The sequence below is a fragment of the Mauremys reevesii genome, linkage group 5 (genome assembly GCF_016161935.1).
Source record: "Mauremys reevesii isolate NIE-2019 linkage group 5, ASM1616193v1, whole genome shotgun sequence".
NCBI lineage: Eukaryota > Metazoa > Chordata > Testudines > Geoemydidae > Mauremys > Mauremys reevesii.
In genome coordinates, this window is record NC_052627.1 from 16,836,222 (window position 1) to 16,863,014 (window position 26,793).

The window sequence follows — 26,793 nt, forward strand, 5'->3', positions numbered from 1 at the left end:
CAAAAGCTTTCAGACGTAAGATTAATGCATAAACAATCACAAGATCAGCATCAAAATTTACCTCACAGGAAGTGGCGAATAGAACCATTTGAAATATCTTTTCTCCTTGCTCAACATTTAACAACACAGATAGATACACATCCTCTCCACCCTGAGTTTCCCTGTTAGCACCAGGGGCGGCTCCAAGCATCAGCATGCCAAGCACGTGCCTGGGGCGGCAAGCCACGGGGGGGGGCACTCTGCCCACCGCCGCCAGGGCAGAAGGCAGGTTTCCTCCCGCAGGCGTGCCGCCGAATCCGCAGGACCGGGGACCTCCCACAGGCAAGCCACCAAAGGCAGCCTGCCTGCTGTGCTTGGGGCGGCAAAATACCTAGAGCCGCCCCTGGTTAGCACACACCACCACAATTTATTACCTAATTTTGATTCTCCCTGGCCCTCCTCAAACACCTACCTTCCTTTTGGCCCAGAGGGGATGAGTGGTGATAGCTGGCCAGACCTTTGGACAAACAGCACTCTGTGAGAGACTGAAGTGGACATACCCCAAAATGAAAGCAATTGGAGAGAAATATTCATCCCTAATATTAGAGACGCCCCTTACATTTTAATATCCTGAGAGTGTTCATGTGTCCCAACCTTAAGCAAGGACCCATCCTTAGATACATGTCAACACAAGTCCTTAAATGGCTCAGTAGATCACTACTTAACAAGGCAAGACACCCCTTTCTCACAGCTACTAGGCTGGCTCAACAGAGGGGAGTTTAACATGGTCATCCAAAATCAAGCGAGTGCAAAACAACTTTTTTGCTGGTTTAATTATAGAATATAAACTAGCCAAGATGTTGGAAGGTTGGTTGATTGCAATTTGTTTTCCAAGATGACTGTAAACAGTGAGACAACTCACTCTCTGTAGGATACTTAAATAGAGCCAAAAGTTTTTTTGAGGGAAATTTGGCTTCTGAATGAAAACATAATTGTAACTAACTATATACACATGGGCCAGATTCTCCATTCTTCCTGAGCCCTGTTTGGTATGGGAATAGGGCAAGAGACAGGGGGCTTTCCGACACTTTTGGTCCTTCCCATATACTGGGGCTCCCTGGAGCCTGCTCAGCCCTTGATGTAAGTTAGAGGAGCCTTAGGGCTGCTCTAACCCACACCAAGCTGCAGCAGCACCTGAGGGGACATTCTAGCAAGCAAGTATAGCCAGAGCCACACACCCCCATTTCCCCAGACACAGAAGCTGCAGGGTGTGTGGGGTGAGCATTGGAGAGCTGTTCCAGCAGCTCTATGCCGCCCTCAGGGGTAGCCACTGGAGGCCAATTCTGCTACATAAAGGACCCCTTTAACAGCCAAAACAGAACCTGTTTCCAGGCACCTTGTACCAAATCCCACTCTCGTCCCATCACAGGATATGAGTAACAATGATGAAAGTCAGAGTCTCATCTGCAATGGGAGAACAGAAACTAAGTAAATGGCACGAATTATAAAAGTGTAATAGCTGACAGGATGATTAGTAATAGAAGCTTTTTGTTTTTCAGTTATAGATGTTGCCTACGGTTATTCTTTACCAAACCAAAATAAAGAGGGTAGAGTTAAGCAATACAGGAACTTTGAGCACAAATAATTGTTTTATTGCACGTATCATCCAGATAGAAATTATCTGTCTAGACAAAGCTGAGTACTTATGCAAACTCAAAATTTCTCAGTAATCATTCCTTTCAGGAATAATTAAAGTGGTGCCATTGTGTATTGCAGTCTGTACTACTCCTTGAAAATGGGGGCGGGAGGGAGGAGAGAGATCTTAACTAAAAGCAAGATGTGCACAAGAGAAAGCAAATATTAGCAATATTTGTGGACAACTAGAGAAGCTTCTGAAATCACCCAGAGACCCTGCAAATTTGAAAATTCTGAGCACACTAATATTGTGCTAGGCAGCTATGCTGTCCTCATTATATATGGGAGCACTGATGGTCAAAATCAACAAGGGCCACATTATGATAGGTCCTTACAATATCATACAGAAACAGAAGATGGCAGAAGGCCCCACTTGTTTTCCTACACAGGCTACCTGCACTGCAGGTCATGACTCACAGCACAGGGGGAAAGCCACTTCAATGGGGCTGCTACTCTCCACTCTGCACAGGTGAGATGGAAATTGCCAAGGTGCCGACGCCGGTGCTGGCTAGCACAGAGCAGGAAGTAACTTGCTTCTGACCTGTGCCCATTGAGAGAACGAGAGAAAGAACTGTGACTCTGAGAATATCAACTCTCTCCCTGGTTTGCTGCTCTTGGGACCACTCATGATCCAGAGCAGATTGTGAAGGGACAATCCAGCTGTAAAAAAAATATTTTTTAATTGTGACAATATTGTTGTGATGACTATTTCTGACTTCCCCAGCAGACAGTTGGTTATGCCAACCTTGAACAATAGATATTAACTCTCCATAGCCAGAGGAATAAGCTACTTCATAAAAAAGGCAATGCATTCCTGAAATCAAGGAAGAGGGATCTGAGAGAGGAAACAGAGGTGGGCTCAAATACAAAGCACTCCCTGATTTTGCATCCACTGAATTCATTGGTGGTTTAGGCATTGACCTCAACAGAAGGAGGATCAGACCCATGTTATTGCTATCAAAAAGCCAGATGTGAACCTTTGCTCTACTTTCAATTATATTGGTTAAAAATTTACCACTGTTTATTTAACCTGATTCAGAATGAGACACACTGTAACAAAGTCAACACTTCTTTCTCAGGATCGGGGAAGAAAAAACGAGCATTACACATGGGAGGAAAAGTGTTAAAAACAACTGCTTCCACCGATGTTTGGAGGAAATTATGTAAATATTTATGCAAAGACAGCTTTGCAGAACACAGCAAGATGCATCAGAACTCCCGTTGCCAGTGCGCACATTCAGCAACACAGTTGGATCAACAGCCTGAAAAGCAGATGTGCCAATTTCCTGTATTGGATTATGATGAGTCCTAATTACGCCAGAGCTGTGGCAATGTCCTATCTTCGTATGACTCTTAATTTTGTTTCGGATGTCAGCTGTGCAACCTGCTTCCGGTGTGCAATCACTGTGAAGTTACAGCTACAAAATAACCACAAATAAGTTAAAGATTAACAATAATACTTAAATTGCTGATGCAATTTGTGAGCACTCTTTTCACTGACAGTGTAGAATACACATAAAACACACAGATCCCAACAAGCTTACAGTATGAAATTCACTCTTGTACAACGGGCCAGCACAAGGCACGTACGCTAGTGTGGCTTAGTGGGATCTACATTGTGTATATGCCCTTTGCACCGGGGTGAATTTCACCTACATTTAATTAACTCAGGTTCCATTTTTAGCATAATAATATCAGCAGAATTTTTTCAGTGGCCATGATTTTAGCAAATGTGGCTCGAATTTTAGGGCCTGATCCAAAGTCCGTTGAAGTCAATGGAAACACTTATACTGAGTTCAATAGAATTTGGATCTGCCCCTTAGTATTATTTAGGACTTGTCTATGTTGGGATTTGTCTCAGAACAGTGATTCTTGATTCACTCTGGTTCTGGAATGGATGCCTTATTCTGAATTAGTTTAATCCACATCTAAGAGCATCTACACAGGATGTTAGTCAGGAATAGTTAATCCTTTAAAAATGTATATGTTACCTCAGTGGTTTTCAAACTTTTTTCTGGCGACCCACTTGAAGAAAATTGCTGATGTCCGTGACCCAATGGAGCTGATGATGCAGGGTTTGGGATGTGAGAGGGGCTCAGGGCTGAGGCAGAGGGTTGGGGTACAGGGGTGAGGGCCGTGGGGTAGAGCCAGGAATGAGGGGTTCAGGGTGAGGGAAGGGGCTCTGGGCTGGGGCAGCGGGTTGGGGTACCAGAGTGGGTCAGGGCTCTTGGCTGGGGGTGCAGGCTGTGGGGTGGGGATGAGGAGTTTGGGGTGCAGAAAGGGGCTCTGGTTTTGGGGGGGCTCAGGGGATTGGGGCACAGGGTTACCTCGGGTGACTCCCAGTCAGCGGTGCAGTGGGGGCGCTAAGACAGGCTTCCTGCCTGTCCTGGCACTGCAGACAGTATTGTGCCCCAGAAGTGGCCAGCAGCACATCTGGCTCCTAGATGAAGGTGTGTGCAAGTGGTTCCGCGCTGCTCTCACCCGCAGGCACTGCCCCCCCAACTCCCATTGGCTGGGAACTGGCCAATGGGAGTGCGGAGCCAGTGCTTGGAGCAGGGGCAGAATGCGGAGCACCGTGGTCCCCCCCACCTAGGAGCCGAACCTGCTGCTGGCCACTTCCAAGGTGCAGCACGGTGTCAGAACAGGTAGGGACTAGCCTGCCTTAGCCAGGCAGCACCCTCAATGGGACTTTTAATGGCCCGGTCGCTGGTGCTGATCAGAGCCGCCGTGACCAGTGCCTTACATTTTGCAACCCAGTACTGGGTCGTGACCCGCAGTTTGAAAACCACTGCTTTACCTTATTCCAGATTAATTTGCATGTGTAGACAATCCTAATTCGCAAAGTGTTATAAATCTGTTCCAAATGGCTCCAATTGTCTCTTAGCAACTGGTGCTGCAAACCCCATCAAACTTTAAAGTGCTTTTATTAGGAGAAGACTTGGGTTTACATAATGTGTAGTGATTCTTACCACAACCAGTCTTCCTTTTCTTCGTTTGCTACACCACCGCTTATCAAGAGAGCACATGACAACAGTAAACTGTGTCATAAATGTACTAATATACCTCTTTGGTTGTTTCCATACATAGTACAGAACAAGTTCAGACATTTAATATATAGTATGGGCCAAATCATGCCACATTCAGGTGAGCAGTTCCAATAACCCTGTGGATGAGAGGAGCAGGATTTTGTGCAGTGATTGTATCTGTGTTAGCTCCCAGAAAAACAATTAGCCACATAGTTATTACACATTTTAATAGACTAACATACAAATTTTCATGACCCTTTCTTCAAATGGTCACCATGTTTAAAAGAATCTAGTTTATGTTATAAAGCAAGCGATGCTGGCATGTCATCTGTTCTTTATATGACCAGGTGGCTCTAGAAAAGGGTGCTGAATGGCATTAAGCACAGTTCCACAATCTGTTTTATTTAGTGCTGCAAGCCGGTGAGTAACTACAATTCTAAGACACAGACAGGAATGGTGGTGACTTTATACAGAGATGATCAGCTGAAGCAACACTGTGACACACTTACACTTTGCATTAGTGCCTTGGAAATCAGAAAGTAGATCACAAAAGCAGATGCCAGACAGCCTTATACACATATATAAGGATAAAGATTTCAGGAAATAAAATATTGACAGATATTGCCTTTGGGACAGAAAAACTAACTGCTCAGTAATACCCAAAGCAGAAGACCATGGGTATTACCATTGTCATTTCAGGAAGATGATATTTTATTAACAATAAAATTCACTGATAATTTGTGTTTTCATATAAATAGAGCAAAACAACTCATTTAATGCAGATGGACAGGAAAACAAGTAAATCATGGTATCAAGAATGATCCTCCCAGGATACCCCTTATGGCTACTTATAAGAGGACAATAATTTCTGTGGTTAAGGCACTAAATTTGGACTGAAGAGATCTGGGTTCCTGCATGATATCAAGCAAGTCATTGAATCGCTCTGTGCCCCAGCTCTCTATCTATGAAATGGAGATAATTCTTCCTGCCCTTTGCATGTCTTGCCTATAGACTATAACTTCTTAGTGGTAGATGCTGTCTCTTGCTCTGTTTGTAAAGGACCCAGCACTATGAGGCTGTCTCCATTGGGGCATCTCTCTAGGCACTACTCAAATACAGTGCCCAGCACTATGGGGTCAGAGTCACCCAAATTCTCACACCAGGCACACCTCTCGCCTGGGTCCCAGGCCTCTCCTGTGCCACGTCTGGGTGTTCCATCACACCAGTCCAGTCTTAAGGGGCTCAGCTCCCCAGCTGAGGCCTGAACAGTCCATCCCTTCTAGGGCGTTATGAATATACACAAAAGAAGTAAATACAAACCAGTCATCCCAGAGATATGGTAAAGCTGTGGGCCCAACTAGGCTCACCGGCTAGTGTAAAGGCACCGTCCTGTCACAAGGGTATCTGTAACAGTCCGTCTGAGGGTGGGGGGTCACCAGTCATCTGAGGAGTTCTTGCCTTTAGCCAGTCCTTGCTCCAGGAGCTGAGGACTGGAGACTTGCACTCTTCATTGGCCTGCCCCCAGTTGAGCTGGGTTTCTCCCTTTTAAACTCCTCCCTCCAATTCTGACGTCTCTCACAGGTGTGGTGGGGCATGGCCACCTGCTCCCACATTAGACCATGAACCCTGTGTTGCCCAGTGCGAGGTTTGTATACCCCATCGCAGCCACCTGCTATGTGGGATCTCAGAGGCCATGTCTACACTACAAAGTTAAGTCGAGTTTATATAAGTCGACAGCAAGCCTCCGATTTAAGCAAGTCGATCTTGCGTGTGCACACCATGCTCATCATGTCAGCGGAGTGCACCCTCACTAGCAGCGCTTGCATCGACGCACAGAGGACAACATGGTGGGTAGCTATCCCACAGTGTACGTAGCCAAATGGAATTTTGGGTAGCGCTTGCAATGCCTCATGGGACCAAGACATTGTCACATGTGGACCTGGTTATGGGAACCTGTCATTAGCCTCCCATGATGCACTTACCTCCCTGAAATCAACAGCAAATAAACCAAGCCTTTTTTGCGCCTTCTTTTGAAATCCTGGGTTACCTGTGTGGATGCCATAGCACGATAAGCATGGACCCCGCTCAGCTGTATACTGTTGTTGTGAGGATTACAAACACCTCGCGCCTTATCCTGCAGTATTTCAACAATTGAGACAGGAGCTGCAGCACAGAACTATGCAATGTCACGCAAGCAGCCCTGCTGCAAGCCATAGAGGGAAACAATTTGCAGATGCTGGTGCCAGTCATGCATCAGCTGAACACGGTTGGGCACTGATTCTGGTCCCGGGAAACAAGCACTGACTGGTGGGACCAGATCATTATGTAGCTATGGGACGATGAGCAGTGGCTGCAGAACTTTCGAATGTGGAAGGCCGCTTTCCAGGAACCATGTGCAGAGCTTTCCCCAGCACTGAAGCACCGCCATACTAAAATGGTGATCACTCTGTGGAAGCTTGCAATGCCAGACTGTTACCGGTCAGTGGGGCATGAATTTGGAGTGGGTAAATCTACCGTGGGATCTGTTGTGATCTAAGTTTGCAGGGCCATTAACAAACTTCTGCTAAGAAGGGTAGTGACTTGGGGCAACGTGCAGGACATAGTGGATGGTTTTGCTGCGATGGGGTTCCCTAACTGAAGTGGGGCGATAGACACGTGCGTATCTCTATCTTGGCACCAGACCACCTTGCCAAAGAGTACATAAACTGAAAGGGCTACTTCTCAATGGTGTTGCAAGTGCTGGTGGATCACAGGGGCCATTTCACAGACATCAATGTGGGATGGTTGGGAAAGGTACATGACGCGCGCATCTTTAGGAACTCCAGTCTGTTCAGAAAATTTCAAGCAGGGACTTTCTTTCCAGACTGCAAAATAACCATTGATGATGTTGAAATGCCAGTTGTGATCCGGGGAGATTCAGCCTACCCCTTACTCCCATGGCTCATGAAGCTGTACACTGGCTGCCTGGACAGCAGTAAGGACCAATTCAACCATGTGCTGAGCAAGTGCAGAATGATGGTGGAATGTGCCTTTGGATATTTAAAAGGTCGCTGGTGCTGTTTGCTTACTAGGTTAGACCTCAGTGAAAGCAGTATCGCCATTGTTATTGCTGCCTGCTGTGTGCTTCATAATATCTGTGAAACAAAGGGAGAAAAGTTTCTGCCAGAGGACTCGGGGGGTTGAGGCTTATCGCTTGGCAGCCAATTTGGAGCAGCCAGACACCAGGGCAATAAGAAGAGCACATCAAGGAGCTCTGTGTCTCCGTGAGGCTTTGAAAAACAGTTTAAGCAATGAGCCAGAGTAATGTGGCACTTATCTGTGTTATTCCTTACCAAACTGTCCCCTCCATTGCATTTTCTCATCTGTAAACTCCACCCCCACCAACCAGCGTGTGTTGAATGAATAAAGAGCCTTTTCTCCTCAATCCTCTTTTGTCTTATTATGCTCACAAACACATAGAGACAGCAAAGAAAGGTAAGATAACCTGGGGCAAAAGGGCTGATAACACTGGTGGGGGCGGGGGGGGAGAACAAGGACAGCTTGCTTACAGATGTACTGCAGTAACAATCAAAGGTGTGGGAATGGGCACCTCTGGTCCTTGTACCCTCCTCTGGTGTTGAGTGCAAGGGATACCGAGCTCCCACCTTACAGGACGTTTGTGGGAGGAGGATATAGAACTGGGCGATGATGGCAGCAGGTTCAGCATAGGCTGCAGAGGGACTCTAGCATTCATATGCCTTTCTTGAAGCTCAACCAGATGCCTCAACATGTCTGATTGCTCCTTCATAATCCGCAGCATCTCTCCTGCATGACAAGCTCCTGTTCCCTGCATGCTCTTCTGTTCTCCCTGTCCATGGCCAGGTTCTCGGACAGTGAAACCCTCCATGTGCTGAGATCCACCTTGTCACTCTCAGAGGCACTCACTAACTCATTGAGCACGTCCTCCCAAGTCTTCTTTTTCCACCCACTAATCTGGGAAAGTCTCTGTCCCAGTGTGGAGGATGTGCCAATGGACAAGGTTTCAGCTGCAAGGAATGCAAAGCACAAGGGAACCATTGACAGTGCATACATTGTTTCTGATGCAGGGTTGATTATTTTTTATTAAAAATGCACCCCTTAATACACTTCACTGCAAGCCACAATGTAATCACAACCACTGGCTATTGCAAGAGTCAGTTTTCTGCTCCAGCCATACTAAATATGGCCATGAGGCATGGGTGACAGGTCTTGTGCTGCTACTTTTGTAATGACATCATTGGGAGCACAGTTGGGAACTTGAGAAATGCTCCCTTCCCCCTAGCAACCTGGATGGGGCTTGAGGACAGACACCAGTGTACACATTCCCAAATAGTGGGTTTTTTTGTATGTTTTTTTTTGTTTTTTTTACAAAAGTGGCACTGGGTTGGGGAGGAGGGAGACACACAGGAAGCCATGCCCCCACTTTTTTCAATGCTGCTTGCAATACCCAGTGATCCTTTCCAACCACAGCCATGATACATTAGGGAAAGCGTGGCTGTGTGACCCAGATTTCACCAAAGGGGGGCAGATTACTTGTTCTGTTGTTCGTGGTTCAAGGGCTTGCACTGAAAACTTCCCCTAGCTGACCGTATGTGATATCAGTCTCCTGAGGGTAACAGTGACCGCACGGGAGCAAAGGCTGCAAGCGTCTGGGTACAGACCTAGTTCTTTGCAGCACACAGCATTGCAGCATATAATGCCAGCAGAGTTAATACCAGAGTGACGTGAGAAAGTGTCCTAGTGTGGTGGAAAAAATAAGGCAGCTCTTCCCAGAAACCTTCTGCAAAGGATTGCAGTTTACCTCCATGAAAGCTTCCTAGAGATCTCCATGGAGGATTCCTGGGCCATCCCCTTGCACATAAACAGTCTTTTCCAGAGAGCAACCTCTGCGTAGCTGGAGTGGTTACTGGGAAGCAGATCCTCACTACACCTCCTTTTTTGTTCAGATTAAACATAAAAAAACAATAGCACATAACCCCTACAGTCTGACTGGAAAGGTGCCTTCCCCAGCATCACGCTCAGCCGTCACCTGGCCCTGTGAAGGGATGGGCTCCAGGGTTAAAAACAGTTCTTGGTTGTTGCGGAGAATGGATCCTCTGCTTGCCTGCCTCCCGTTCTCATCATCATCATCAACAAAGTCCTTCTGATTGTTGCCCGAGGTGGCCCAGGACGCCTGGGAAGTATTCACGCTGCCTTTTGGGGAAGTGGTGGGGTTGCCGCCGAGAATCGCATGCAGCTCCTTGTAAAAGCAGCATGTCTGTGGGGCAGAACCAGAATGAGTGTTCGCCTCCCTTGTCTTCTGGCACGCTTGCCGAAGCTCCTTTATTTTCATGCGGCGCTGCTGCGCGTCCCTGGTGTAGGCCTTCTCCCCCAGGTCCCGCGTGATCGTGGCATAGATGTCTGCATTTCTTCTGCTGGATCGGAGCTCTGCCTGCACAGACTCTTCTCCCCACACAGCAATAAGATCCAGCACCTCCTGTGTACTCCATGCTGGAGTGCGTTTGCGGCCTGGAGTCTCCAAAATCAGCTGTGCTGGCGAGCTCTTCACACTGATCAAACCCGGAAATGAACATTCAAAGTTCCCGGGGCTGTTTCCTGTGTACCTGACTGCTGGGCAGTGGAGTTGAAAGTGCTCTCAAGAGTGGTCGGAGCAGAGCACTGTGGGACACCTCCTGGAGGCCAATTCATTCAAATTACACAGCACAGTGTCTACACTATCCCCACGTCAACCTGTGGGTGTCAAATCAAGCGCTACACCTCCCACGGAGGTGGAGTACAGAGTCAACTTTACAGGCAACGTAGGTCGGTGGAAGGGACTCGGTAGACACATACATTATTACATCGACTTAACGCGGCTTCAGTCGACCTACATTTGTAGTAGACCAGAGACCCGCACTGAGGGGTCAGCATCTCCTACATGCATCAGACTCTTTGGTCCCAGTTTCACACATCCTCGATGGAATGTGTACTGCCATTTTAGTGCTGCTGCTGCTGCTGCTGCACCTTAGAAGGAAAACTCATCTGCTGACATCAGACCCACTCAATCCATGTTGGCAGATTCCTGCGTCCATGCGGTGCCCCATTTAAATTAATGGCAGCAAAGGTGCAGTCAGTTGCAGCTTCTCTCCACCAACTGGCCACTGAAGTTTGTGCCACTCTCTCTGCGGAAGCAGCTTTTTTTTTTGTGGTTCTTTTCAAGACTATCTATAGTTATTTCAAATGTGGGTGATCATGTTTCTCAGAAGATCCATGTGTCTCGGCAGGTGTGCTTGGCACTACAACTGCTGAAACTGAACAAAATAAGAAATTGGCAGCTCCATCCTCTGAATCAGAAACAGAGTAAATAAAGCTGCAGTCACCTGGAGAGCTTTTCGACATCTCAACTAGAGTAAGCAAGGCTGGATCAGACAGGTTTTGGTGCATGCACCTCTCAGATGTTCCCTGCTTTCACCGAGCCACCCAGCCCAACAAACATCTTAGTGGTATTTCTTTTTTCCAGAAAAGTTGGCTCTTTTTCTGCATAGTTAGATCTTCCAATTCCTAAATGAACCCAAGAACCCTTTGAAACAGCTGGTACTGTACTTCAAGAGAGGTCACCAGCGTAAAGAATTCAGAGCGTAAAGAAATCTGAGACCTAAAGGTACTTGCTGTAAACAACTGAAGCAATGCAGATACCCCTTCCTGGAGAAAGGGTACCCCTTCCTGGAGAAAGGACAGAAGTTCTGCAATGAAAATAGAGTAGCATGGCACTAGCCTATTGATGAGTAACCAATGTTGTCCCAATAATATTCCAGAGGTGACCCTTAAAAATGTAATGTCCTTGGCCTCCCATTTACCAGCTAAACTAAGGCATAAGGCTTCTCCTGCAAGGAACATATGGGAGTCTTTGTCACTATCCTTATAATTATAGCACCATGATTGGGGCCCCATTGTACAAGGCCCTGTACAAAAACACACTAAAAGACAATCACTGTCTATTTAGACTATAAGCTCTGTGGGACAAGGCAGACAGAGGGTGGGAGATTAGAAGTTTTATTGTCCCCAAGTTACAGACAGAGAGCTGAGACACAGAGAGATTCTATTACTTGCCCAAGGTCTCACAGAACATCTGTGACAGAGCCAAGAACCGAATACAGATGTCCACAAAGCCAGCCTTCTGCACCTTCTATTACCATAGCCTTATTATATCAGTGACACAGTGACAATGGTAATTCCTCATATATATACTCCGTACAGCACATTTCATCGGGAAGGAGTCTAAATCACTGTGCAGACAACCTGAAATGCAGGCTGGATGCAAGCAGCACTTCATTCACCACTGAAATGCAGCCACCTCTGGAGTGAAATGTGGCAGCTATTTGATATCAGACATTAACACTGCACATCCTTTTTACAGGAAGAGAAGAATACCTACGCTTATGTAACACCCTACTCTTTTAAGCCATGTCATCCTTAATGACCGCCAGTGAAACACAGAGCTGAGTCACCAGCTAAGGGGCCTCACCTGTCGCCAATCACCTGAAAAGCTTTTTGTGAACCCTCTCACAAAAATCGCTGTTCTTTCATCCTCATTTATCTGAGACAGGTGCTGAGCGTTCAAGAGCTCCCGACTTCATTTTGTTACATCCATCTGGGCAGAGAAAGTGTGACAGGCGTGTGTGGGTGAGTCTCTGTGTGTGTGTTGTGATAACGTTTTAGCAGGGATACAGTCGCCAGAGAGACAGTGTGAGAAAGAGAAAATGGACTGTGAAACATGGACTGCGAAAGTAGAAGAATACTCAGAATCCTGTCTGTTACTTTCCTCTCCAGCTCTCTGAATTCACTTTGTAATCAAGGCACGGGAGCCTATGTCTAAGGAAGCTTTACTCTGGATGCCAGTGCAGGGAGTAAATTGCAAACCAAGGCTGATGTGCATTTGAAGAACTGCATGATGAAGCTCATCACTCTAGCGGGCTTTGTCTGGTACTTTATCACTTACTTTAATCAACATCTAAGTCTTTCGATACATTCATTAGGGGAAATATAGAATAGCAGAATATAATGGAACTTTATTTTGTATAGAGTCTGTGTGAGCAGGCTGAGTTCCCACCAGCTCTACAGATGTAGTTCAGTGTCCAAAACTCACACCTTTACCTGGGTTCTCCCTTTATTCTTACAAATAAGATACGAATCTTAGCCTAATCTTCTCGCTGAGCTTGCTGTTTCTAATGTTTTTCCATGCAAGAGTTTGTGTTTCCCCTCTGACTTGAGAGAGGAATGCAAACACTGGACAGAAGCTAATGTGACCCTGCTGGTCTCTTTGTCATCACGGGTCAGCAGAATATCTCTGTATCTTCATGTAGGGTCTTAGAACCTAACATCCATCACAGGCTGTAATACAAACTGTATGCTAAAATCCTTTATACAGATAAATAATACAATGACAGAAATAAATAAAGCAGGACAAGACAGAAATTAATAAACACTTATGTAATTGTCCTCTCCTCGTTCACCTCCTGCCTCAGTGGGCCACTTCTCTGCTGTTATCCAAAGGTTTTAACTTGGTCCCTTTTCTTTTCTCACTACACCCATCATCAGTAACCTTATCCACTCCTTTGGTCTCCGTTACCATTGCTGTGATAATGACTTTCAAATCTAAGTCACCATTCCTGACTTCTGTCACTCTGAGCAGACTCAAATCTCTCCTTGATATCCCACCATTTCTTTGAACTAGGTGTCCAAACCCTCTCTTTCCTCCTCTCAGATTTGAGCCTGCTCTGCCCCTTGCAGGGAGTGTTCAGCATCTCACAGGATCGGCCACTTAGCTTTGAATGTATCAGATCAATACCGAGCACCTTGACAGCATTTTAAAAAGCATTAGAGATTACAATCATAGTGACAGAGTCTGACAAGAGCGTGAATTACAGGGCTGCAGTTCTCTTAAAATCAGGACGCTATCTGCCACAAAGAATTTATTTTGAAAAATATGCATAAACAAATACAATTTTGCAAACCATCTGAGTGACCCAGGAGCCTAAGTCCCACTGCAAGTCAATTTTTGAAAACAGAACCAAGGCCTGGTCTTCACTTAGCACTTAGGTTGACAAAGCTATTGCACTCAGAGGTGTGAAAAATCCACCTCCCTGAGCACTGTAGCTATGCTGACCTATCCCCAGTTGTAGGTGCATCTATGGCAATGGAAGAATGCTACTGTCACACAGGGTACGTCTTCACTACCGGCCATATCGGCGGGTAGCAATCGATTTCTCGGGGATTGATATATCGCGTCTCATCTAGACACGATACATTGATCCCCGAACGCGCTCCTGTCGACTCCGGAACTCCACCAACCCGAGCGGTGGTAGCGGAGTTGACAGGGGGAGCCACGGACGTCGATCCCGCGCCGTGAGGACGGTAGGTAACTCGATCTAAGATACTTTGACTTCAGCTATGCTATTCACATAGCTGAAGTTGCGTACCTTAGATCGATCCCCCCACCCAGTGTAGACCTGCCCTCAGAGAGGTGGTGTTTCTACAGTGATGGGAAAATCCCTTCCACCACTGTAGGCTGTGTCTACGCTACAGGGTTGTGCCAGCATAGCTAGGACACCATAACTCTGCTGCTATAGGCCCACAGTGTAGGCCTAAGGCTCCTGAGTCACTTCAGTGCTTTTAAATATTTTTATCCTTAATTACAGCGAAATAACTTCAGGGTAATATCTAGCAAAATGCACTGGGCCTAACTCTCCACTCCCTCACACCAGTTTTACACTTCTGTAGGTCAATGGCAATATACCAGTGGAAAACAGTCAAAAATTGGGCCCCGCAATGAGATGAGACAGCCACAGGGGACTTTACAATGGGGAAGATACACCATACATGTTATAGCAACACATGATGAAAATTCAGCCACAATTTAAGTACAAGTTCTGGATTTTTAAGAGGAACAACTCCTCATGACAATCAGAAATGATGTATCTTCACCAGTCACTGTGGTAAGAATGAAGTCATCAAAATCCAAGTCTGAAAACATGTGCGGTTTCCTCATCTTACACATTTCCTATATGGTGCATCATCGTATATGGGCCAAATTCTGCTATTATTCCTCTTTGTCATTTCAGGAGTTAGCTCACTATGAATTACTACAGCTTCCTTTTACAGTACTGACATCTAATGACTGCTTTTGCTTTCTGAATTGTAGAAGCATATATTTTAAAGTGGACTATATATTAGACATTTAAAAAAAAATCCAAGTATTTCTAGTATTATGACTTAACTTACTGTTACAAAACAGACCAACAGCTCCTCCTTAAGCAGCAACAAGACAGCCAAGGAGGCAACATAACAGGATATGGATTTGTTACCGTACAGTGGGAGTATACACAACACAAATAATGTAGTGCAATAGGTTTCACCGGAAAGGCATATGCAATAGCTGTTTTCTCTTAGCAGGTTAAATCAAACTCATCAACTTTTTGCCAGGGGTCCAAATCTGCCATCACTGCACATACCGAACTCCCAGGAGCACGGGATAAGGGCCCCATTTTATTTTAGCAAGCTCTGAGAGGCTGGTTCTGCCACTCTTACACGTGCTGAGGTCACTATAGGAGCAGTTTTCAGGGAAATGGCTCTCAAAATTTGGTACTACTCAGTGTGAAGGTGGCAGAATCATATATTTGTAAACTGCAGCCAATATCTCCTATGGAAACAGTGGTTCAATATTTGAAGGGAAATTGTTTGTCTGTGTGTGAGAAGCCACTCTGTGGTGGTGAGACGGCTCTGGTAGAAAGCATGCCATTGACTGAAAGAAGTAGATTGTTTTAGCCATGACTGACTGTATGGGCCCAGATTCCAGGCTCTCTCTGAGGGTACGTCTACACTGGACATACAACTAGCCAGAATCTCCCAAGGTGGGTGCTTCGCACTGCCAGAGTGGCACAAATTGGATACAGACAGACATCATCTTCCTCTTCAAGTGCAAACAGATGGACATCATACCAAATGGACTGAAGGTAAAAAATCCATTGCAATCAACTTACTACACTGACTATGGTGAGAGATTGTGCCACACACTCAAAGAAACTGAGGAATCACCTGATCAGCATCCTGTACAGCAGACAGGAGAAGATCAAGAATGAGCTCTCAAAACTGGAGACTCTCATAAAAAAACCAACCTTCCACACAAACTTACACGTGGCTGGACTTTACAAAAACGAGACAAGCCATTTACAATGCACACCTCACTTCTCTACAAAGGAAAAAGGACAGTAAACTATCTAAACTCCTAATGCCACAGGGGACTACAGCAGTGGTACCCTCATCTCATTTAACAATATTGTTAATCTGTCCAACCACACACTGCGCCCGGTGGAAGAGTCTGTCCTATCTCAGGGACTCTCTTTCTGCCCCACCATCTCCACGAACATGATACAGTTCTGCAGTGATCTGGAAGCCTACTTTCATCGTCTCCGACTCAAGGAATATTATCAACACACCACTGAAAAGTGTACTGACCCACAGGAACCCTCCTACCAACCCTACAAGAAGAAGAACTCTGCGTGGACTCCTCCTGACAGTCAAAATGACAGACTGGACTTCTACATAGAGTGCTTCCGCAGATGTGCACATGCTGAAATTGTGAATAAATAGCATCACTTGCCCTATAACCTCAGCCATACAGAACGCAATGTCATCCACAGCCTCAGAAAAACTCTGACATTATAATCAAAGGGGCTGACAAAGGAGGTGCATTAGTCATAATGAACAGGTCGGATTATGAACATTAGGCTGCCAGGCAATTCTCCAACACCACATTCTACAGGCCATTACCCTCTGATCCAACAGAGAAGTACAAAAAGAAACTACACCATCTGCTGAAGAAACTCCCTGCTATAGCACAGGAACAAACCTACAAGGACACACCCCCAGAGCCCTGACCAGGGGTATTCTCTCTGCTACCCAAGATCCATAAACCTGGAAACCCTGGACGCCCCATTATCTCAGGCATCGACACTCTTACAGCAGGATTATCTGGCTATTTGGACTCTCTCCGAAGACCCTACGCTACCAGCACTCCTATCTATCTTTGAGACACCACCGACTTCCCGAGGAAACTACAACGCATTGGTGATCTTCCAGAAAACACCATCCTGGCCACCATGGATGTAGAAGCTCTTTACACCAATATTCCACATGAGGATGGACTACAAGCTGTCAAGAACAGTATCCCTGATGAGGCCACAGCATACTGAGCTTTGTGACTTTGTCCTCACCCACAACCATTTCAGATTTGGGGACAATTTATACCTTCAAGTCAGTGGCACTGCTATGGGTACCTGCATGGCCCATAGTATGCCAACATTTTTATGGCTGACTTAGAACAACGCTTCCTCAGCTCTCGTCCCCTAGTGTCCCTCCTCTATTTGTGCTACATTGATGACATCTTCATCATATGGACCCACAGAAAGGAGGCCCTTGAAAAATTCCACCTGGATTTCAACAATTTCCACCCCACCATCAACCTCAGCCTTGACCAGTCCACACAAGACATCCACTTCCTGGACACTACAGTACAAATAAGTGATGGTCACATAAATACCACCCTATACCGAAAACCTACTAACCACTATACTTGCCTACATGCCTCCAGCTTCCATCCAGGACACATCACATGATCCATTGTCTACAGCCAAGCCCTAAGATACAACCGAATTTGCTCCAGTTCCTCAGACAGAGACAAACACCTACAAGATCTTTATCAAGCATTCTTAAAACTACAATACCCACCTGGGGAAGTGAGGAAACAGATTGAGAGAGCAAGATGGGTACCCAGAAATCGCCTACTACAGGACAGGTCAACAAGGAAAATAACAGAACGCCACTAGCCATCACGTACAGCCCCCAGCTAAAACCTCTCCTGCGCATTATCAACGATCTACAACCTATCCTGGAAAACGATCCCTCACTCTCACAGACCTTGGGAGGCAGCCTAGTCCTTGCTTACAGACAACCCCCCAACCTGACGCAAATACTCACCAGCAACTACATACCACACCACAGAAACACTAATCCAGGAACCAATCCCTGTATTTAACCCTGTTGCTTACTCTGTCCTCATATCTACTCTAGGACACCATCAGAGGATCCAACAACATCAGCCACACCATCAAGGACTCATCCACCTGCATGTCTACTAATGTGATATAAGCCATCATGTGCCAGCAATGCCCCTCTGCCATGTATATTGGACAAGTCCCTATGTAAAAGAATAAATGGATACAAATCAGACATCAGGAATGGTAACGTACAAAAGCCAGTAGGTGAACACTTCAATCTCCCTGGACATTCTATAACAGATTTAAAAGTAACTATTCTTGAATAAATAAAACTTCAGAAACAGACTTCAAAGAGAAACAGCAGAACTAAAATTAATTTGCAAATTTAACACCTTTAATTTGGGCTTGAATATGGACTGGGAGTGGCTGGCTCATTACAAAAGCAGCTTTGCCTCTTCTGGAATTGACACCTCCTCATCTATAATTGGGAGTGGACTACATTCACCCTGATCGAATTGGCCCTGTCAACAGTGATTCTCCCCTGTAAGCTAACTCCCTTCTCTTCATGTGTATATATAATATCTGCATCTGTAATTTTCACTCCATGCATCTGAAGAAGTGGGTTTTCTACGCACAAAAGCTTATGCCCAAATAAATCTGTTAGTCTCTAAGGTGCCACCGGACTTCTTGTTGTTTTTGTGGATACAGAATAACACGACTACCCCCTGATACTTGACAAATTGGAAAGTGGGCCCAATGATCTGGTGCCTGTTGTGTGGAAGTTTTATCATCCCAGCGTCCTACTGTGAGAACCAAAAATATACTTTCTATTCCTGGAGCACTATTCCTCTGAGTCTTCCAATGCGTTTTACAAACATGAACGCCCAGATTCTTGATGTTATTCAGGCTCCTAGTGAAGATCTGGGCCTACTGATTAAGCCTCAGCACACCTCAAACAAGCCTCCTGTGATGAGGCATTTTATTATTCCCATTTTACAAATGGAGGCAGAGTGGATGAAGGCCAACGTTTTCAAAAGTGCCCACTAATCTGGATTGTCTCGCATTGTCGGTGCCCCCATTAGAGACAGCTGAGTATCTAGCTGGACACTCGAAATGTGAGGCAACACAAATTAGTGGGTGCTTTTGGGAATGTAAGACTCCCCCAACAACCCCCGATGTCACGCAATAGGTTAGTGGCCAAGGCGGTAAGAGAACTCAGCTCTCACAGAATCATAGAAATCTAGGGCTGGAAGGGACCTGGAGCAGTCATCAAGTCCACACCCCTGTGATAAGGCAGCCAAGTATATCTAGACCATCCCGGACAGGTACTTGTCTAACCCAGTGGTTCTCAAACTATGGGGTGGGCCTCCCAAGGGAGGCAGGGAATGTGTCAATGGAGGCATGATCTGTGTGGTTTTGGTTTTTAGAGCTCTAGCTGACAGTCCTGGGTGGGCTGGGGCTTGGGCAGATAGGGCCATAAACACCTGAGAGGTGGGGAAAAGGGGGACAGCCAGAGTCCTGTCACCCAGGTTCAGGCTCTCCCTCACCAGGAGGGCAGCCCAGTCTCAGGCTTTCCTTCTCCCACTGGCCCAATCCCCCACCTGGAGGCCATGGGGCTTTGGCTGTCAGCAGCAGCACAGAAGTAAGGGTAGCAATGGGGCACTAAGTCTTCTGTGATAAGTGATATTGATGAAGATCACTTTGTACATTGCCACTCTTATTACTGTGCTGCTGGCAAGGTGCTACCTTCAGAGCTGGGCATGTGGCCAGCAGCCACTACTCTCCACTCTGTCTTCACAGCTAGGTGGTGCTATATGTACTTGGGGGGAAGGGGCATAAACAACTACTGATACAAAGACGGGGGGGCCAATCAAATACATTTGAGAATAGAAATATCCTATCTCCGGAAGGGACCTTGAAAGGTCATGTACAGCCCCCTGCCTTCACTAGCAGGACCAAGTACTGATTTTGCCCCCGATTCCTAAGTGGCCCCCTCAAGGATTGAACTCACAACCCTGGGTTTAGCAGGCCAATGCTCAAACCACTGAGCTATCCGTCCACCCCACTAGTCTAACTTGTTCTTAAAAACCTCCAATCACAGGGATTTCACAACCTCCCTTGGAAGCCTAGTCCAGAACTTAACTACCCTTATAGTTAAAAAGTTTTTCCTATTATTTAACCTAAAGCTCCCTTGCTGCAGAGTAAGCCCATTACTTTTTGTCCTACCTTCAGTGGACACAGAGAACAATTGATCACCATCCCTTTGATAACATCCCTTGACATATTTTAAGACTGTTACCAGTTCCCCCCTCAGTCTTCTTTTCTTAAGACTAAACGTAGCCAGTGTTTTTAACCTTCCCTCACAGGTCAGATTCTTTAAAACTTTTATCATTTTTGTTGCTCTCCTCAGCATTCTCTCCAATTTATCCCCATCTTTCCTAAAGGGTGGTGCCCAGAACTGGACCCAGGACTCCAGGTGAGGCCTCACCAATGCTGAGTAGGACAGGACAGTTATCTCCCATCTCTGATATACAACACTCCTGTTAAAACACACCAGAATTATATTAGCCTTTTTCACAACTGCATCACATTGTGGACTCACATTCAATTCAATATAGTCCCCAGTTTCTTTTCTGCAGAAATACAACCTAGCCCGTCTTTCCTCTTTTTGCAGTTGTGCATTTGATTTTTCTTTCCTACGTGTAGCACTTTGCATTTATCCTTATTGAATTTCATCTTCAGACCAATTCTCTAATTTATCAAGGTTGTTTTCAATTCTAATTTTTGTCCTTCAAAGTGCTGGCAACCCCTCCCAGCTTTGTGTCATCCATAATATTATAAGCATACTCTCCACTCCATTATTCAAGCCATTAATGAAAATATTGACTAGTACCTGACCCAAGACTAACCCCTGGAGGACCCCACTAGATGTGTCCTCCCAGTTTGACAGTGAACCATTGATAATTACTCTTTGAGTACGGTCTTTCAACCAGTTGTGCACCCACTTTATAATAATTTCATCTAGATTGCATTTCCCTAGTTTGTTTATGAGAATGTCATATGGGACTATGTCAAAAGCTTTACTAAAATGTCCTCATGCCTTGTTCGATGTGCTTAAAGATTAGCCTATAAAGGCAATATGTCTTAGTGGCTAAGACTATGCATTAGCATTTGGAAGACCTGGGTTCTAATCTCAGTTTTGCTACTGACCTACTCTGTGACCTTAGGCTGGTCACTTCACCTCTCTCCGTTTATGTCGTGTCTATTTAGATTGCAAATTCATTAGGACAGGGACTCTCCCTTGCACACAGTGCAGCTCTGATCTGTTTGAGCTCCTACATGCTCCTGTAAAACAGCTATAATTTCAGCTTCCTACTATATGTATTCTCCCACAAAGGCGAATACAAATACTATGCAAATAAGGTACCAAAGCCATACATACAAGCGGCTGAGCTTTTGAGGGCTCAGATATTATAATCAGAAGGGTTTTTTTAAATTTATGTTTGTTTAAAATGTCGCTGTCATGACGACCTTGCGTGCTCCCATGGGAATTCTCAGGTAAGGCAAAGAGAAGTGCCAAGCACTGTTATTCTCATCATAAAGAACATCCACAAGAGAGATTTTTTTCTTACTTCTCCACTCCCATAACACAGCAAATACTCTGTAGTTTCAAAGAATATCCTCCATTCCTTTTGACAAATACCTCCACTGGAAGGAAGTCGAGACCTGAAGGCAAGGCAGACCTTAAGCATTTATCAGCAAAAAGAAGAATGCTCTTGGCAAAGGGCAAGCACTGACATCAGCTATGGAATGAATTCATTCACTTTGCAAGAAACTAGCATTAGGAGTTTCTCTCTAGGTTCTTTTATAGTTCCCAGGACCTTAGTATATAAGGGCCCCACACAGACTGATGGGTCTGTGTAAGGTACCACATTTATCCTCACAATATCCTTGTGAGGTAGGAATTACAAAGGGGGAACTGAGGCACAGAGAGATTATGTGATTTACTCAGGATCACACATGGAGCAAAGAACAGAACCTAGATCACCTGCATTTTAGCCCAGCACCTGAACTACAAGACCAAGAGGGGGTGCATTTGCAACAAAAACTAGTAAAGAAGAAAACTGTGAAATGTGCTAAAACCTCACAGGAGTTTTACCTGTTCCTATGGAAATGCAGGAGACTGGGATTCAAGTCTGATCTCGGATTTGTAGAACCAGTAAGCACTGCGTGCAGTAGGAATCACAAATAGCTCCTGGGGAAAAAAAGAAAAAAAATCCCACTGATTCATGTCCAAAGCAGCTAGGGGAAATGTTCAGATTGAGGACTGGAAGTGCTGAGCTAAGACAGGCCCCCACACAATGAGTCTGGTAATTTCCTCTGATCTAAAAAATACTTTGAGAGAATATGTCCTTGACTCTTTTTCTTTACAGTGTATGTGTTAAAAGGGTCAGATGTACCATTAATTTTTAAGCACAAGTCCCCATTGTAATCAAGGAAGCACATGACATTTCATTGAGATACATCTCAAACGTAAGGGACTCTTTCCCACTAACATAGATGAGCCATTACTGTTTGTTCATCACTTACGTAAAGTGCTGTGTGTCATTTGTGTGTATTTCTTTTTAATTTGTTGATCCTGTAATCACAGTGCAAATGGTACCACTATTACCCAGCTGCACCAATCGTTCTAACAATCTTCTTTCACAGTCCTCCAGGTCCGTGATTGAACCAGCTGCTCAGCCAATAAGAAGTATGGTGGCTACTTTCAAACTTGCTCTTGCACCATCTGCTGCTGTTTAAAGAGAATTGCTTGGTATAATACACACCAGTTAGCTCACTGGGATGAGTTCAGCTTTGCTTTCTGATAAGCAGGCAATTTAGGGTGACCCGACAGCAAATGTGAAAAATCAGGACAGGGGGTTGGGGGTAATAGGAGCCTATATAAGAAAAAGACCCAAAAATCAGGACTGTCCCTATAAAATCAGGACAGCTGGTCACCCTAAGGCAACGCTGGCTACTGCTATACCAGCTGTAAAACATATACTCTATGCAAATCAGTGATAGTTTGCTTGCAACCCTTATTCTGTGAATAAGCCCATGTTCCAGTGGGACAGCTCAGGTGAGAATTACTCACATGAATAATAAAGGATGGAGCCTTGATTTTACAGCATGGCCCCCCATTCAAGAAGTGATTCCTTTAAAATGAACTCCTTGGATTGCTCTCTTTAGCACTCTTCTCTTTGCACAACATGTTCTATCAGATAGCTGCACCTTGTCATCCACCTTACTTTCCCACTGCCTCCTTTCTGATATTGCTTTGGCATCAGGCACCTTTTGGAATGTGAAATATTTAACTTACTAGTCTAATTCCTTCATCATTATGAGCAAGGTTTGCTTTTTGCTAGTGCGGTGGACTTTCCCCTTGTTTTTCATTTCTTATCACTGTTTAAAAACTATTTTCTGTGTGGTGCTAGGGGAACGGAACATGCCTTTCTCTGTTGGTTTGCTTGTGGGTATTTTTTGTTTGCTTTATGCTGAGTTTTGGCTTGTTTCCACCTCATGCTCAATTTCCCTACTACTCCCAACCCAACTCCCCAGGTCCCTTGAACACCTCACCATCAAGCTGTCACCTGCTAGTTAGAATAAATTAGGAACAGCAACCGGTTCCTGACTAAATGACTTCCTTGCTAATGCTGGCAGAATGACTCCAAAGTGACTGGGAATACTTGCATGAGTAAATGCTCACTCAGATGAGAGAGGCTTCCATAACATGTCCCAGACTATCTTCTTGTCCCCCCTGCTGAGCTCCAGGCAGCACTGGGGAATTTTTAGTTCTGAGGGCTGGTTCCTTGTTGGAAAAGATACTAGTGACAAAGACTCAGTATTTTCCTTTATTCACACTGGATCTCTCTTTCCCTCATTCCAGTTTTATACTGATGTAATTCCATTGATTTTAATAGTTAAACAGAGTCCTTATTTACATTGCCATAAAAAGAAGCCAGTGGTTTGTGCATTCAGATCTCTTGCACCTCATAGTAATGAACTAGGTACAGATGAAGCAGTTGTATGCAATAACCTTCAGCGGTAAGCACTACCAACAATTCATATAGAAGAGTTACAGTGGGTCAGACCATAAAAACATGGAAGCAATCATGGGGGGAGGGAGGGAAACCCCCGTGCAGCAGCACTAGTGAGACTACAATGCATGGTTTCATGCCTATAGAAATGTGATACTGTGGTTAAGTACAACTACAGAAGGGTAGAGAAGGGCCTGTTATCTTGAACAAGTTCTTTCTGGGAAGTCTGACAACAACAAGGACAAGTGAACTGAGATTTCACTTTATTTCATTAGGCCTGGAGATGTTCAAAAAAATGCTTCAAGTTTCAAACAGTGTCAGTCAAAGTGAAAGTTTGTGAAAAATTCCTGTTTTTTGAAAATGTTAAGTTTCAGAAATCTGTCATAGAAAGGACACGTTTTTCAGAAGCTTTTTGCAAAATATTTCCCCACTCTTCAGCTACCTCTAGTTATGCCTAGTTTACTTGTGTCTGACAAGAACCTGACAGACCTAAGGGTTGCTGGTGTATCTTTGCTCTCTACACAACATTATGAATGAGGAAGCCACACAGACACAGCTGGTTTCCAAATATAAATATATACACACACACACAAGTACAAAGCCAGTTACAAATATACAGCTGCTCTGTTAGCTTCTTCAAAGGAAGACAGAAGGCCCACTGGAAAGTTCCTGGGCTGTCTCACCAGTCCAGAAAGGAGCAACATGCCACATCCAAGTGTATTTCAGGCCTTTGCCTCAGGGCCCAATTTATTATTCAAACACAGCTCATAAAGTAACCCAAAACAGAACATTGTCCCTGACCAAAGCAGGCAGTAATCCCCAGAAGCCTTTCCCCTTTCCTCCATCAGCCCCCTCCAGAGCCTTACCCTAACACAAGAACTTCTGCTAGGAACTTTCTGCACCCCGAGATTCTACAGCACAAGTGAACTTTTCCTGGTCTTGATAAGGACCAAGTGCTCTTCAGGCTATCACCTGTCCCACTAGCCACACAGCATCAACTGGGAGGCAACTGATGCATCACGGGTGGAGCTGTGCCCATCTCCCCTTAAAAGGGACAGTCACCTGTGACAGTTCCCAAACCATTTAAAAGGGTACTACCCAATTCCTATACATTACAGTTGCAATAAAATAGGAACCCCAGTTTTCCACACTGGCGGAAACTATCATTGTTGGTTGGCCATAAGAAAAATACTTTTGTCCAGCATGAGAGACAGAGTTCTGGAGGATTATTTGATTTTTAAAGGTGAAGTACTTGTGGTTCTACAGTCACTGAGATTGGAAATGGAAGAAATCATTCATTCCGGACACATAAGGGCAGAGAAGCATAACCATAGGACTAAGGATATGCCGTTTTGGCTTAGTACCATCACAGCCAAATGACACATACTAAAATCCTGTTCAGTACAGACAGCCAATGAAGGATTGTTTAGACATAAACATAGACATTGGCTCAAATTGCAGGGAATTAGTTCTAATCCTATTGATTCTGATTATGCTTTAAGGAGATCCATTTTCAGGCCACACAACATTGTTCAGCAGGAAGGCTTTCCGGTTTGAAGTTGAATAGCAAAGTTCTTAACTATTTAGTTAGAGCAAAATCTCAAGTAAACTTGATAAATTCTGGTTGATGTGAGTTTCTCTCTCTGGTTGAATTATTTTCTTAGGTACAGCTGCTGCCTACAAGTTATACTCATACAAGTAAACAGCACACAACATGGTGCTAAATAATTATAGCAGCTGAGTAATACACCTAATGTCCATACACAGACTGCTCCTAATTTTGCAAAAATGATGTCAATGCCAACTCTTCTTTCAAAGAGGTGGATTATCTCTGGGTGCACCTCAATTGTTTCTCTATAAATGACCAAAATGCAAAAATCAGATTTTAGAGGGGGGATTCCAGATTCTGATAGGAATTTTGCAGCTCTGGGCCACTTCTTGAAAAGACCTTTCAGGGCCTTGGGTTCCCCGCAGTGATTGTTCCCTAGAATATATTCTCAAGGGCTTTGCAAGCCTAGTAGTTTTAAATGAATCAAGTGATGAGACAGTTTTCCTTGGATGACTAGTCCCAGATTGACTGAGTTCACTGTGCAGAATTTTTCATCATAGTAAACACATCATTTTCTTTTCTTGATTTCCTTCCATTACTCCTAGTTATAATGAGTGTTCTTTAACCACCCTTACAACACAGTCCGTTTGTTCCACAATTAGACTAACATGAAGCCATACAATTCAAATAAATAATTTAGATGTCCCCATGATGGGTTCCCCACAGGGTGCCACCTGGAACTGGGGTATCACTGAGCCCCCTGATCTACCAGCCTGGGCTCCCTCTCATACTGTACTGCTGTGACAAGTTGCAAAGCCCTCCATCCAGCACCTCCCCCAGTTCAGTCTTTGTACCTCAGAGTCTTCTTGAGTGGGGAGTGAAGAACAACGGATGATGTCACTCTCTGCCTTATACAGCTTTTGCATATGGCAGGAACCCTGTGTTCCAAAACTTGGTTCCCAGATCAGTCTGTGGAAAACTACTGACATCCCAAGATGGAGTCCAGCATCATGTGGCCTGGTCACATGTCCTTGTAGAGTCATAGCAGCCACCACTCACAGGCTGTCTGTAGTGTTCTCAGGAAGGCTCCCAAGTGGGAGATAAGCGTCTCTTAAGGCCTATTGTTTCATTGCCCTGAATAGGCCCTTCCCAACCAGCTATCTAGACTGATTGTCTAGTGGGCGTTACCCAAGTGTAACTACATTTGAAATACAGATACATAGTCAATATTCATAACTTCGGATACAAAAATGATACATGCATACAAATATGATAATCATATTCAGCAAATCATAACTTTTCCAATGACACCCCACACAACGTATCTTGCATAAAATGCATCATAATTATGCTATAACCATAATATCACTATGAAAAATATGGGGTACAGTGTCAGCCCCCAAAATAGGCAA

At 44.9% G+C, this 26,793-nt stretch overlaps 1 long non-coding RNA gene across 1 annotated transcript; it reads right to left on the bottom strand.

Moving 5' to 3' along the window:
* Window positions 1–2,077: 2,077 nt before the first annotated feature.
* Window positions 2,078–24,826, bottom strand: LOC120407067. Its single transcript, XR_005599772.1, has 3 exons — window positions 24,699–24,826; window positions 21,912–22,007; window positions 2,078–3,092 (listed from the first exon to the last, which is right to left on the bottom strand). It is a non-coding gene; the product is annotated as an uncharacterized LOC120407067 (long non-coding RNA).
* Window positions 24,827–26,793: the final 1,967 nt, after the last annotated feature.